An 11956-nucleotide genomic window follows, 5' to 3' on the forward strand; every position below is an offset into this window, starting at 1 on the left:
AATTGTTTCTGACAGATGAGTAGGAAAGCTGAACAAATAGAAATGTGTAAAAAGAATAGTAGACAAGGACATTGGTAAATCTTAACTACAAAGAATTTCTGGAGAAAGGGGGGTCTGTAGCCTTAAAAATTTATTTCCTGCAAATAGACTTGAGGAAATCCAAAGTTAAAAGTTTGGAATATTTTCAAAGTCTTCTCATGTGCACAGATATGATTAAAAGTTGTATCAGCAAAGGAAACTGCACATTTTTCTTCCCGAATGCATAATTTGATTCTGTGGCTGTAAGAGGGGACGTGCAAAGGTTTTTCACTTTCACTGTTCCCTCCAGCATGGAAATTACATCAAGAGCACCTCGAGCTTTCTGTGTATTTCATGAACCCAGAATCACCATCAGTATGAGCAAAAATATATGACATGTCTCTTCTGTAAATTTATTTTTTTTTTCTTTTACAGAATGTGAGTTCAGTAACAAATTTTCAAGTGTAAAGACTGCTGCTCAGCTCTGTGGTCAGGGACGCACTGCGTCTTTGTGGTTTGCAGGTCAGAGTATTTAGGCGCTTCCAGTTCCAAGAAATATCCTTCTCTTAACATTGGAGACCTAAATGAATGCAAGGGTAATTAAAATACTCAGGTTGTCCTGTGTTGTAAATTCTCACTGTTCCCTGGTGCTGCAGAAGGAGATGGAATAGCTCACCAGTCTCAAGTCTCCTCCTTTTCCTGAAAACCCACTGGTGTGAGCAGGCTGCACTCAGGACAGCATCTGGGGAGTTTGGTGGTGAATCCCAGAGCTCACACCTCTCACAGCCCCATGACTCTTCTCTCAGGTCACCACAGCGGCGTTGCTCTCATCCACGCACTGGGCTTTCTACCAGGCCACTGCCTTGTGTGAACGCAGATCTCATCCCATGAGTGGCCATGCAAGAAATGTCAGTTGTGCAGTTCTCATCTTCTTGGCTGAAAAAGCATGAAAAAAAAGTCACACAATGGTGACTTTTGCATCATGTGATTGGTATTATACGTTCATGGAAAAAGACAGCATTATTGTGTTCTTACAATTCCTCTACGTCAAGGTGTGTGTCCTGTCCTGCCAAGAGAGCCCTAGGATCTGGGCGTTCTGCACACTGTAACATTATCCATGTAGCTATCAAGCACTTGGCATATTCCAAATCACACACCATTTTTCATTTCCATCAAATATGCATTTTAAAGTATCACTGAGCAAGCACTACAGTATGCACAAACAAAAGGAATTTTTTTTTTTACTGGAAAGTATTTATTTTTCTTACTTCCCTTTGTTAGGGGACATATTGGAAACAGAAAAAAATCACGCAGCAAACAGTGCACAGCTTGAGCAGAGAGCCAGAGCAGCCTGGAGGTGCAAGCGCTCACACGCACTCCATACTTATGGCAATTTTAAATGAGATATACTGAGCTGCGGTTGTACCAACAAATAAGAGCCCCTAGGACAGTTGAGACAGTCACAGATCAGGCATGAGCTGACTGTGGGAGACAAATACCAGCTGCCAGGAGAGCAGTGGCATAAGACATGCTGTGCCGATTCTCTGCATTAATTGGCTACCCCAGCTTTAGAGCTGCTTTGTGTCGCAGTGCCGTGCTAGCCAGCTGCAGCACAAATCTGGGTTTGGTCTCCACAGCCCTTCACAAAAGCTGTGCTACTGATTGCACCACCATTGGCTTTTAAATTCTCTATTTACTACTCAAGACCTCACTACTAATGAACACTCCAGCCCCTGGAACTGTGCGGTTTTTGATTGCCTTGTCTCAGCCTCCCACTCAGTGCAGCTTGATCTGCTTTGGTTGTGTTAGCATAAGCAGAAATAACCCAACACAGTTGGGATGGGATGTTTTAACACTGCAATTCTGTAAGCAGTTCAGTGCTGCTGCCAGAAAGAACAGCCCTGCCCTCTCCCTGTTCCCAAATGTTTGCTCTTGTCCCTCTGTTGCTCCCTGGCTGCTGCCAGCATTGCCAAGCAATGAACTAAATGGGAGAACAAGTCCACTTCGAAGTTAACTTGAGAGAAAAAAACAGTAATGATTAGTCTTAATTTAGATTAATTCAAAATAGTTTGCTGTTCAGCTATGAAAATGCTTTTGTCAGCCAGAGGAAGAAAACAGTTCTGGAAGAGCAATGGTTTGTGTTTAGAGACAGACAAAGAGCAAGGCTGCTATTCTTGGCTTACACTTCATAAAGATGGGGTATAAATGTGATTGTGTTCTCAAATCTCCTTAAAATGGCACTATTATTCTCTTCTTAGTGCTCCTTATCTCTCAAACCTCTCACTTGAGGTCTTTTTAAAAAGCATTCATTTAAAAGTGTTTTTATCAGCCCTTTGCATGTAAAATTTAAGCCGGAGTACGAAGATCATATCAGCGCTCAACAACTGAAACAGGTTTATTGATAGTACCTAACACAAAATACACTTTTCATGGGACTGTTTTTCAAGTGAATAAACATAATGTGAGCCTCTTTATACATTTGGAGAACGTTTTTTTGCATATACAGTGATGCTGATTTCTTGGAAAGGGCATACTCACAAAATGCAAGCATCACTCCTTTGTTTTGGCTCCCAGAGATGGTAAAAAGCATATGGTTTTACTGGAGTGAGGAAGAAGGTGGATGTGCAGACAAGATAAAAAGCTGCACAGTTCTACCAACCAGAACTTCAGGCACTTTGCTTCAAAATCCCACCCAGTCCGAAAAGGCTAACGAGCACAGTCCTTCACCCGGAGGAGCAGAAGTTGTTGAATGAAAAGATGCCATTTTTAACACAGCTGCTTCTCTCACACCTTCCTAACAATTCTTCTTCATCTGCTAGAAAATATCTGATCAAACTAGCACCACGTTTACAGAACAGCAATCATTTCATCTCAAATTGTACTTTTTTTTTCTTAGATTTTACTATTTGCTATGCCACTGGGACCACAGTGTTTCATTCCCTCAACCAAAGAGCAGTGGCGCTGCCTGCGATGAGTCACTCTGCATCCCAGGCTGGCTCAAATAACCTTTCTGTTCCTTAAGGCTAAAGAATTCCTTCGGAGGAATGAAGAATGAACCACAGGTAGGTCAAATTCACAGCCAGAAGTTCACTGCAGTTTCATTATGATATTGTTAAGTTCCATGTTCCTGCTGAAAAGATGACATTTTCTATTGAATAGTGACATTTGAAAATATAAGCCAAACATATTACCTTTCCTCTGAAATATTTGATTCGGCAAACAAGTGACAGACACAGATATTTCTGATTCTGCAGGCTTTGGCAGAAGCATTATACAAATTGTTATTTGTTGCAGAGATTTAACCCATTTTTTCCCCTTCCGCAGGCAAATGGATAAAAACATAGAATCAAGAGCTAAGACAGAGGTACAAGCCTTATCTTAGAGAAGAAAAGGCTCTGGGGAGAACTCATTGTGGCCTTCCAGTACTTGAAGGGAGTGTATATAAACAGGAAGGGGAGCGACTGTTTACAAGGGTGGATAGTGATAGGACAAGGGGGAATGGTTTTAAACTGAGACAGGGGAGGTTTAGGTTAGATATTAGGAGGAAGTTCTTCACGCAGAGAGTGGTGATGCACTGGAACAGGTTGCCCAAGGAGGTTGTGGATGCCCCATCCCTGGAGGCATTCAAGGCCAGGCTGGATGTGGCTCTGGGCAGCCTGGGCTGGTGGTTGGTGACCCTGCACATAGAGGGGATTGAAACTGGATGATCATTGTGGTCCTTTTCAACCCAGGCCAAATTCTAGGATTCTATGATTTTTTATGAAAGTAAGTTTTTATGTTTACCATGGGAGAACTGAGACGTTAACTGAGAGCCAGAAGGATTAGTTAGAAAATCACAGTCTCTGCCTTGAAGTTTTATATATCAGGACATATCAGAAAACTCTCTTAAAGAAAAACAGTGGAATCTGACACAACAAATGCAAACATGCCCTCAATTGCAAACACCACCCTCATTTCAAATTACCAATTTCAAAACACTATGTGAAAATCCACTGCAAGCAGTGACCTCAAACAAAATTTAACATCTATAGCAACCTGTGTCTGTATACAGCTTTGTTAAACATGACATAAAAAATGAACTGGGATTCTGGTTAACAGTCACAACACTGTAAATTGGTGTGGTACATTAGAGAATCTGGCCCAGTGTGTGTCACAGCTGTTTAATTCATCTAAGGTTGGCAGGGATTCTTTTTTACTTAAATGTATTCACACCCATGCAAGCTGTCAAATTGGAGTTACACTTAAGAGCTGAGGCAGAGCTGCAGCTGCAGCAGTGATGGGAGCAGGGGGGCTCACTGTGTCCCTCCCATGCTGCCCAGAACTCAACAGGAGACCCCTCAGCTGATGGCTTGGTCCCGTCCTCTTTGCATGACCTAGCTTTTATTTGGGTTTTACATTCCATGTAATCTAAAATGACTTTAAGATAGCATTTTCATTTTAGTGGTGGGTAAAAATCAGCTATTGAGGAGAATGACCTCACAGCCATAAATGATGAAGACATTATCTATCATCACAGCCCTTATTCTGTCTGCTGCTAGAGCAAACTCTCTTCATTAGAGGTGGGAAGGTTATTTGCAATAAAGTATTTACTCTTTTCTCTGGGAACTTAGCCTTTTCCCTATTTGTTTTGCTTCTTTTTACTATTGAAATTTATCTGTGAACGTTCTGATTTTTATGTGTTGGCCTATTATTCAGTGTTATTCAGTGAGTTCTTTAGGCAATGATATTGGAGTTTATGCACTGCTCCTGAACTGCTCACTCTGGCCATTTTTCTCAAGCATGAGCTATCCACATTTTGTTATTTGTTCACGGTGACACTCAAATAAATTTCCAGAAGTTGCTTTCATTTCCTTCTGAGCATCTCCCATTCTGAGACATCTAACTTAGAACAGTATACCTACAGGCTTCCATGCTGTCCAGACATTTTATAAAATCACTCCTGGTGACATAATGGATTTCTGTCTGATACCTCTCCTTCCATTCACTCATAATGCTGTCTTAATGTTAGAATTCCTGACAGCTTTCCATAATTCAAAGGATTACCTGGTGTTCTGTTGAGTTCTGGTACTGCAAATGTCTATGCATCATCCAGTTCCTTTCATTAATTTATCAATGTCATTTCAAAACTAATTGACTTGAATTTCTTTTCCTGATAGCTCTTGCGGAAAAGTGCTCTAGAATCTTATTCCTTTGCTGGCTGGAGTCCTTCTAATTCCCAGCATAGAGTCATCATCAATGTATTATCTGATATATTCATCTTTGAATGATGGGACTGAGGTTGGTTTTTTTTTCTTTAAGAGCCTCCAAGTAAAGAGCTCAATGTGATAATAAAAATTTGAACAACATATTTAAGCATAGCTCTGTAATTTTCAGGAACATCAAACAAATGCAAAAATATATGACTGTTATTAGTGTTAAAATAATTAGCTGTTACTCAGCTTCTCAGACAGTATCGGTCATCCAAGTAGAAAATTCATCAGTACAACCTTCTTGGTCAGTATATAATATGGCTGATTATGTTTAACAGTCAGAATGCGTGCTATCAGCTTCTGGAACGGATTCAGCCTCCTGATCTATGATGCTTATCTTTACACATTTAACAGCTCTACATTCTTGTGGAAAGGATCCTATTTCTTCATGCAAAGATTTCTGTGCAGTCACTAAACTCCCTGAGTTGGACATATACAACAATTATCAGCAAACACAATAAAATCATCGTACATGATAATATATGTTGCTAGTAATATGGATACAGAACAGTGTGTATACCGACTGGCAATTCCAAGACTATGAAAGCATTATTATCTACAACATGCAGGAATTTAATAGAGAAAGCAAAGGAGGGTATTTACCTCATTATATGTGGAATATTTTATCATGTAAATTCATAAATTCTGAACTGTGAAGGATTATTAAAATCTCTACGAATAATGTCATAAGCTAGTCTCAAGTCCAAGAAAGAAGTTCACTTTGGAGATTAGGGGGATATCTGCATTGTAGACTTCATACGACTGCAAGCATAACATTTAGTTCAAATGTAAAGAACTTAGGAGCCTACATTCTCCACCCCGGAAGTTGTAGAAATCTTTATGCCCCCTCCCTGGAGGTGTTCAAGGCTAGGTTGGAGGATGGGGCCCTGGGCAGCCTGGTCAGGTATTAAATGTGGAGGTTGGTGGCCCTGCGTGTGGCAGAGGGGTTGGAGATTCATGATCCTTGAGGTCCCTTCCAACATGGGCCATTCTGTGATTCTGTGATTGACAGGAACATCTTATAGGTTAATTGTTTAGGAGGCTAAAATGGAGAGTGCTTCTCACCTTCCTCCTTTCCCACAGCTCCTACACAAAGATCATTTCAGTGTTATGAAGGTTTGCTCTCCCCACAGGTAATCCAGTAAGTGTAACAAAGCAGATCTTGTCTGTAAACTCCATGTAAGCACATACAGAACTGTAGATTACTGTCATTTTGTTATTTATTCAGATATTCAGAGTCTAAATTGTGTTCCAGTGAAGTCAGTTATGGAAATTGAAAATTGAAAATGTATTTATTTCAGAGCGACACATAATTATATACTTCTAGTTTGCCTGACTATTTTAAATTACTTTATGCAAATCTCATTTTCAGGGATTATGTATAGAGTACAATTAGATGAGCTCTTAAATAGCTAATATAATATAATTGTGGAATTATTGTGTGTGTGTATAGCGTGCACATAAGATCCAGATGTTAATTAGTAAATCAGGTTGACTTAGCAAACAGAAATTTGCTCAGTTTGAAGAGAAATTGAAAGACGAGACAATTGCTTCCTGGAAGTTACTGTTTATACTATGAGCTCACTAAAAGGAAAAAATTAACATAGAAAAAATACTTTTGTAAAAAAAAAAAGAGAACACCAATTAAGTTATATAAGTAGGAATTCACTGCTCTCAGAATCTAGTCTGATTGCTTTGGAGCAAAATACATGAGATGTGAGGCTAGTATTGCATTGCAACAGGCTGCCCAGAGAGGTGGTGGAGTCATCATCCCTGGAGCAATGTGTAGACGTGGCACTGAGGGACGTGGTTAATGAGCATGGTGGGGATGGGTTGATGGTTGGATTAGATGACCTTAGCAGTTTTTTCCTACCTTAATTTATGTAATTCTATCTTTACCATCCAAATGGTTTGTGCAGTGGTAAAGCAGCTTTAGGTAGTCACTTGTGTATATCGCTGCATTTCACTAGAAAGTGATGGAGTTAGTTTGCAACAGATGCAGATGGAATTCTGTAAGCCTTCTTCTGAAGGACACAATTGAGTCCAGAGACAAAAAATCAGGGAGTTTACAGTTTGCCAAACCAAAATTCATCCCTTGGATGGATGCTATTAACAGGTTTTATCCAGACGGTAACCTTTCACATTGTGCGAAAAGAAAACTTGAGTTAAAATATTTCAGCTTTGTAGACATAACAAAAGAATGTGTTTTAAACTACAAATATAATAACTGTAATTTAGGTCAATTTTGTTATTTGGCATCAAGCGGACAAGTCGGTTTTGCCTTTTCTATGAAAAGCTGACATTTAAAGTCTGAAAATAGCCAGAAAATGGGCGTGAATTACTCAGAGAAAAATACTGCCTCTACTGAAGCTTAGAGCAGAAACTTTAAGAACAGTCAGGTGGAACAACCTGTCATCTCAGCCCACAAGTGCTCTTCGGGCCTCAGTCACGTGCTCACTGCTTGCCCTAGTTCCCACTGATTTCAGTAGGAGTTGAGAGCAAATCCAGAACAGGAGATATTGCCCATATTTTCCACTGTGGCAAAACCTGTGCTGTGACCTGTGAGGGCTTATCACTGATGGCCAGATCCAAAATCTTATTCAACAAGTCACAAAAGCCGAGCAGAGCATGAGAGCAGCAAGCGTCACAAGAATATTTCAGACAGCCTTTGGTTGTGAATAACACAGCTGGTATCAGTGCCATCTTTAAAAAACCCATTGCAAGAGCCTCAGTAAGTGATGGAAAGCTACCCATTCTGTACTCCATTTCAGATAATATAAAGTCAGCTTAGTCTTTTGAAGGAAAATCCGCTGTACTTTCCCACGTAAATAACTACACAGTGAGACAGCTGAAATATTTTTAAACAACGATGTTTTTAAAAAATGATTTTTAAACAACACGTCACTGAAAGTGTTTGTTGTCACATATTGGCAGTTGGATACCTGATAAGCTGTCCATGATTTCAGAGGGGAAAAATACTCCCCACGGCTGTAGGAGTTTCTGTTTATTCTTGTTGTGGAAATGTCAGTAGAAACATTCTAAGTGTCTGTACCCCTCTAAGGAAATGCTTCACCAAAACTTATCTTTTATAAAACAAGAAAACACTCTGAGGGTAGAAAAGGCTTCATTTATTGTGTAAATATCCCTTATCCTTTGAGTAAATAATAGTCTTTCAATGGCTGTTTACAGAATGCTTGGTACTGTACCTTCACTCAAGCTTTTCCCTGTTAAAACTGAGGATTGTAGCAATGTTTATTTACACTCCATCAGTCAAACTGAATCACCTAATGACCTGCAAATAGCAATAAAGAAGCCTTATTGCTTGTCAGCTGTTTGTCTCTGTATTTAATAGCAGAGACAGTTGCAAAGATCTTAACCTTTACTCTGGTCCTGAGTCCCCGCTTCCCCTCACTTCCCCCCAGTCATTTAAAACATTATCATTAACGTAAAACAACCCAACATCATTCACAATGAACATACATTTCCATTCCACGAAGTACTTGTGTTTTAACGAACAAAATACGGTTTCCCAGCAGCAGGTGCTAACATCAAAATGAAAAATTAAATCATTACATTGTATATCTGTCTTCAGGAGGATAAATTGAAAACAGGTTTTACGAAAAACTCCGATATTATCTTGAAACACTCATTTGTTTTTAAAGGTATATTAAATTTCATGGGGTTTCTAGTTTGCTTGAGGTATTTCAGAACTGGTTGGGGAATACGCAGGGCAATGTTATTCTAAGCAATTACAACATTCTCCTGCCAAAAGTGTGACCTGTTGATAGCTATAAGGAGGTGCAGTTTGATCCCTCTATCCTCTGTCATTCTGGAAAAGCTCAGACAGTAATTAGAAAGCTTCTAATTTCCTGTCTTTTATCATTACATATAAAAATTAAAGGCAAAATCTGAAGCCAAGGGAATCTATTCTTAAGCTCTGATTCTGCAGACCCTGACTGTACTTACCTAACCTTGGTATGTAGGGCAATGCTCAGTGTCTGAAATCAAGTAAATACACAAATCTAAATTTAAGGGAGAAACTGAAACTCTAGTTTATTCTTATCAGTAGTTGCCTTTGAGTAATAGTCACGATCAACAATGGCAAAGTCAGTCCATGAGGAAAGTGTTTTTTCTGTGATGGTTACTGTCATCAAATCGACATAGTTAACAAAGTGCATCTTCTGAAGTGTAGGCCAACGATCGCAGCAATCTGATGCAGGTTGAGGAAAGCTCCAACACAGGGAGGTGATTGAATTGTTTTTTAGATGAGAGGTATACACAGTTACAGAGCTACAAGGGCAGTCAAATACTATGAATTTTATTTTGTTCTCTTGATGCAAGATCTTTTACTGATGGTTTTACTTCTTGAAAACTTCTGTATGTTTTATTCTGAAGAATATAACCCATCAAATTAGGAGTAGGAATAAACCTATGGGTGATAAAGTCTTTACTACACAGTTGTATCACCTCTTGTAGATGTATGTGAGGATATTCTATAAAAATGAACAACTTTGGTTTTCTGCTTTGAATGCAGTGAGATTAAAAGCACCAGATCTGCAGGCCTACGGTTACAGCTTTAGAATAAGGAATCACACAATTATATCAGGGTATGGCTGTGCCTACATAAACGTATCATAAAGGTTTTGAGTACAAGCTTTCTTTTCAAGCACGCTAAATTTGCATCACACAGTGCATCTTGTTAGGCATTAAGCTACTCCACAAGGCTTTTTAGTGCTTACACCATTTTTTACCTAGTTGGCATGCACAGTGCTATATTAGGGTTGTCTTCGTTAAGAAATGAGCTAGAAATGAGTTTCTACGGTTTGATTCTCGCCTTCTCTACCCAATTCATGGATAGACAATTCTATAAAATATGGTCCTTCCTCTTTGCTTCATATGTTACACTACTTTTACACTGCACTCTCTGATATATTCTAAGAATCCTGTATCTTCTAGTTACCATGCTTCAACTTTAAGCTCCCTTTGACCCACCTTATCCTGTTAATGCTGAGTGCTTTCAGCTGTATGGCAGTTACATGCTAACTCAGATCCCTATGCTCATGTGGAAGTCATGTTCTACAGCATTCTCTTGTTAATTAACTTTTGTAATGCTTCCCTGACTAGATAACAGTTTTTGTTTGTGAAAACTCATACTCAAGAAAATCTGCTTCAGAAAATTGCCTTTTTTCTTTTTTTTTAATCTCAGGATCAGTTTTGATAGCTGCGATTGCAAAATACTTCAGGAAGAGGAAAAGGGAAACAGTGCAATATTAAGAGATCAGTAGAGCGACATCCCATAGAAGTAGGCAGGGATGCAGGTGGTCTGGAGAAGGTATTGGTTTTTTTTCCCCTTACTCTTTAGATTTCACTTCTTTGACTTATTTTTGCAAGCTCTAAAAATGAACAGCTCTGGAATTCAATTTCAGGAATTGTGAAGATGGGTCAGTTAAACTGGCTATACAAAAATACTCCTTATTCTCTCTCTCTCTCTATTTTTTTTTATTAAAAAAAAAAAAAAATCTGCCTTTCATATTCTTGAAGACAGTTTGAATGCTTATTGCTTCTTAAAGTTTGGCAGACCACTAAATCAAGAGCGTGAACAGGTCAAGAATGGCTTGTGCATCCTATCCTGGCCTTCAGACAGCTCTTTCTTAACAGAAGCATGGTTTTCCATTCAGACACTACCCTAGTGCCGGAAGGTATCTGCTTTCTTGAAAGAAAGAAAGATAAAGGCTTACCTGCTTCCCAGAAGTGTACTACACACGGAGATAGAGAGGGAAAAGAGTTATGGGCCTCATTCCACTGACATACTAGAAGTATCTGACTGTGGTCGGTACAAGTAAAACCCTTTGCTGTTTCCTTTCCTTTACCTGGTTCCTCACCCACCTCAAAATTCTTGTTATTTATTTATTTCTTTTAACTAAAAACATCTGCTAGCACATTACCTATTCCAGCAAAGACCAGAGAGATGACACGTATTCTAACCCTTCTGTATAGAAAGCCAGTTATCCACAACTGCTTCCAGCTCAGGTTAGCACAGTGTATTCTTGGCAACTATCACCTTTTCAATTTACTCCCTTTCATCCTTCACAAGAGACATTCCCGGATCATGTAACTTTACTAAGTTTAGCCTTGTAAAGAATTTTATCTCAGATACCACACAGAGAAATACAGAACTCAAGTTATTTTATTCAGCTGTCGTGCATCACACAGTGCAGGGTATATTTGCACTCCCCACACAGACAATCAGTCAGATACAAATCCTGGGTGAGCAGAACCTGGTTCTTATTTATCTGTTTCTCTTTTGTTCCTTTGGTGTGGCATACAGAACCGTAACAATGCTTTCTGACTTAAAACCCATAAAAAGCAGCTTTCCAAATGTAGCATGACACAGTAGAACTTTGGGGTAATTTTGTAATTATTGGACTGCCACTACCATTTAATGCATAAATTAAAGGTTTTACTTCTTTCAGGGATACAATACTGCGTATTTCACGGAGGCATTAAGACACCTCGCTAAAACGCCTCACAAAAGATTCTCTTTTCCTTTGGGCAAGCTTTGCGTTGCTTGGCAGAGGCTGGTGTCTCAGAGCAGCAGCTAGCACCAGACTGCGGGAAAGCACTTTCTCTAAGTGCCTGAATGCCTGTGAGAAGTCATCTGATTTACCCGTACTTTGTCGGAAAAAAAA

This window comes from Lagopus leucura, unplaced genomic scaffold (assembly GCF_019238085.1).
Source record: "Lagopus leucura isolate 7727_CA_CO unplaced genomic scaffold, USGS_WTPT01 Super-Scaffold_100002, whole genome shotgun sequence".
In the NCBI taxonomy this organism is placed as follows: Eukaryota; Metazoa; Chordata; class Aves; order Galliformes; family Phasianidae; genus Lagopus; species Lagopus leucura.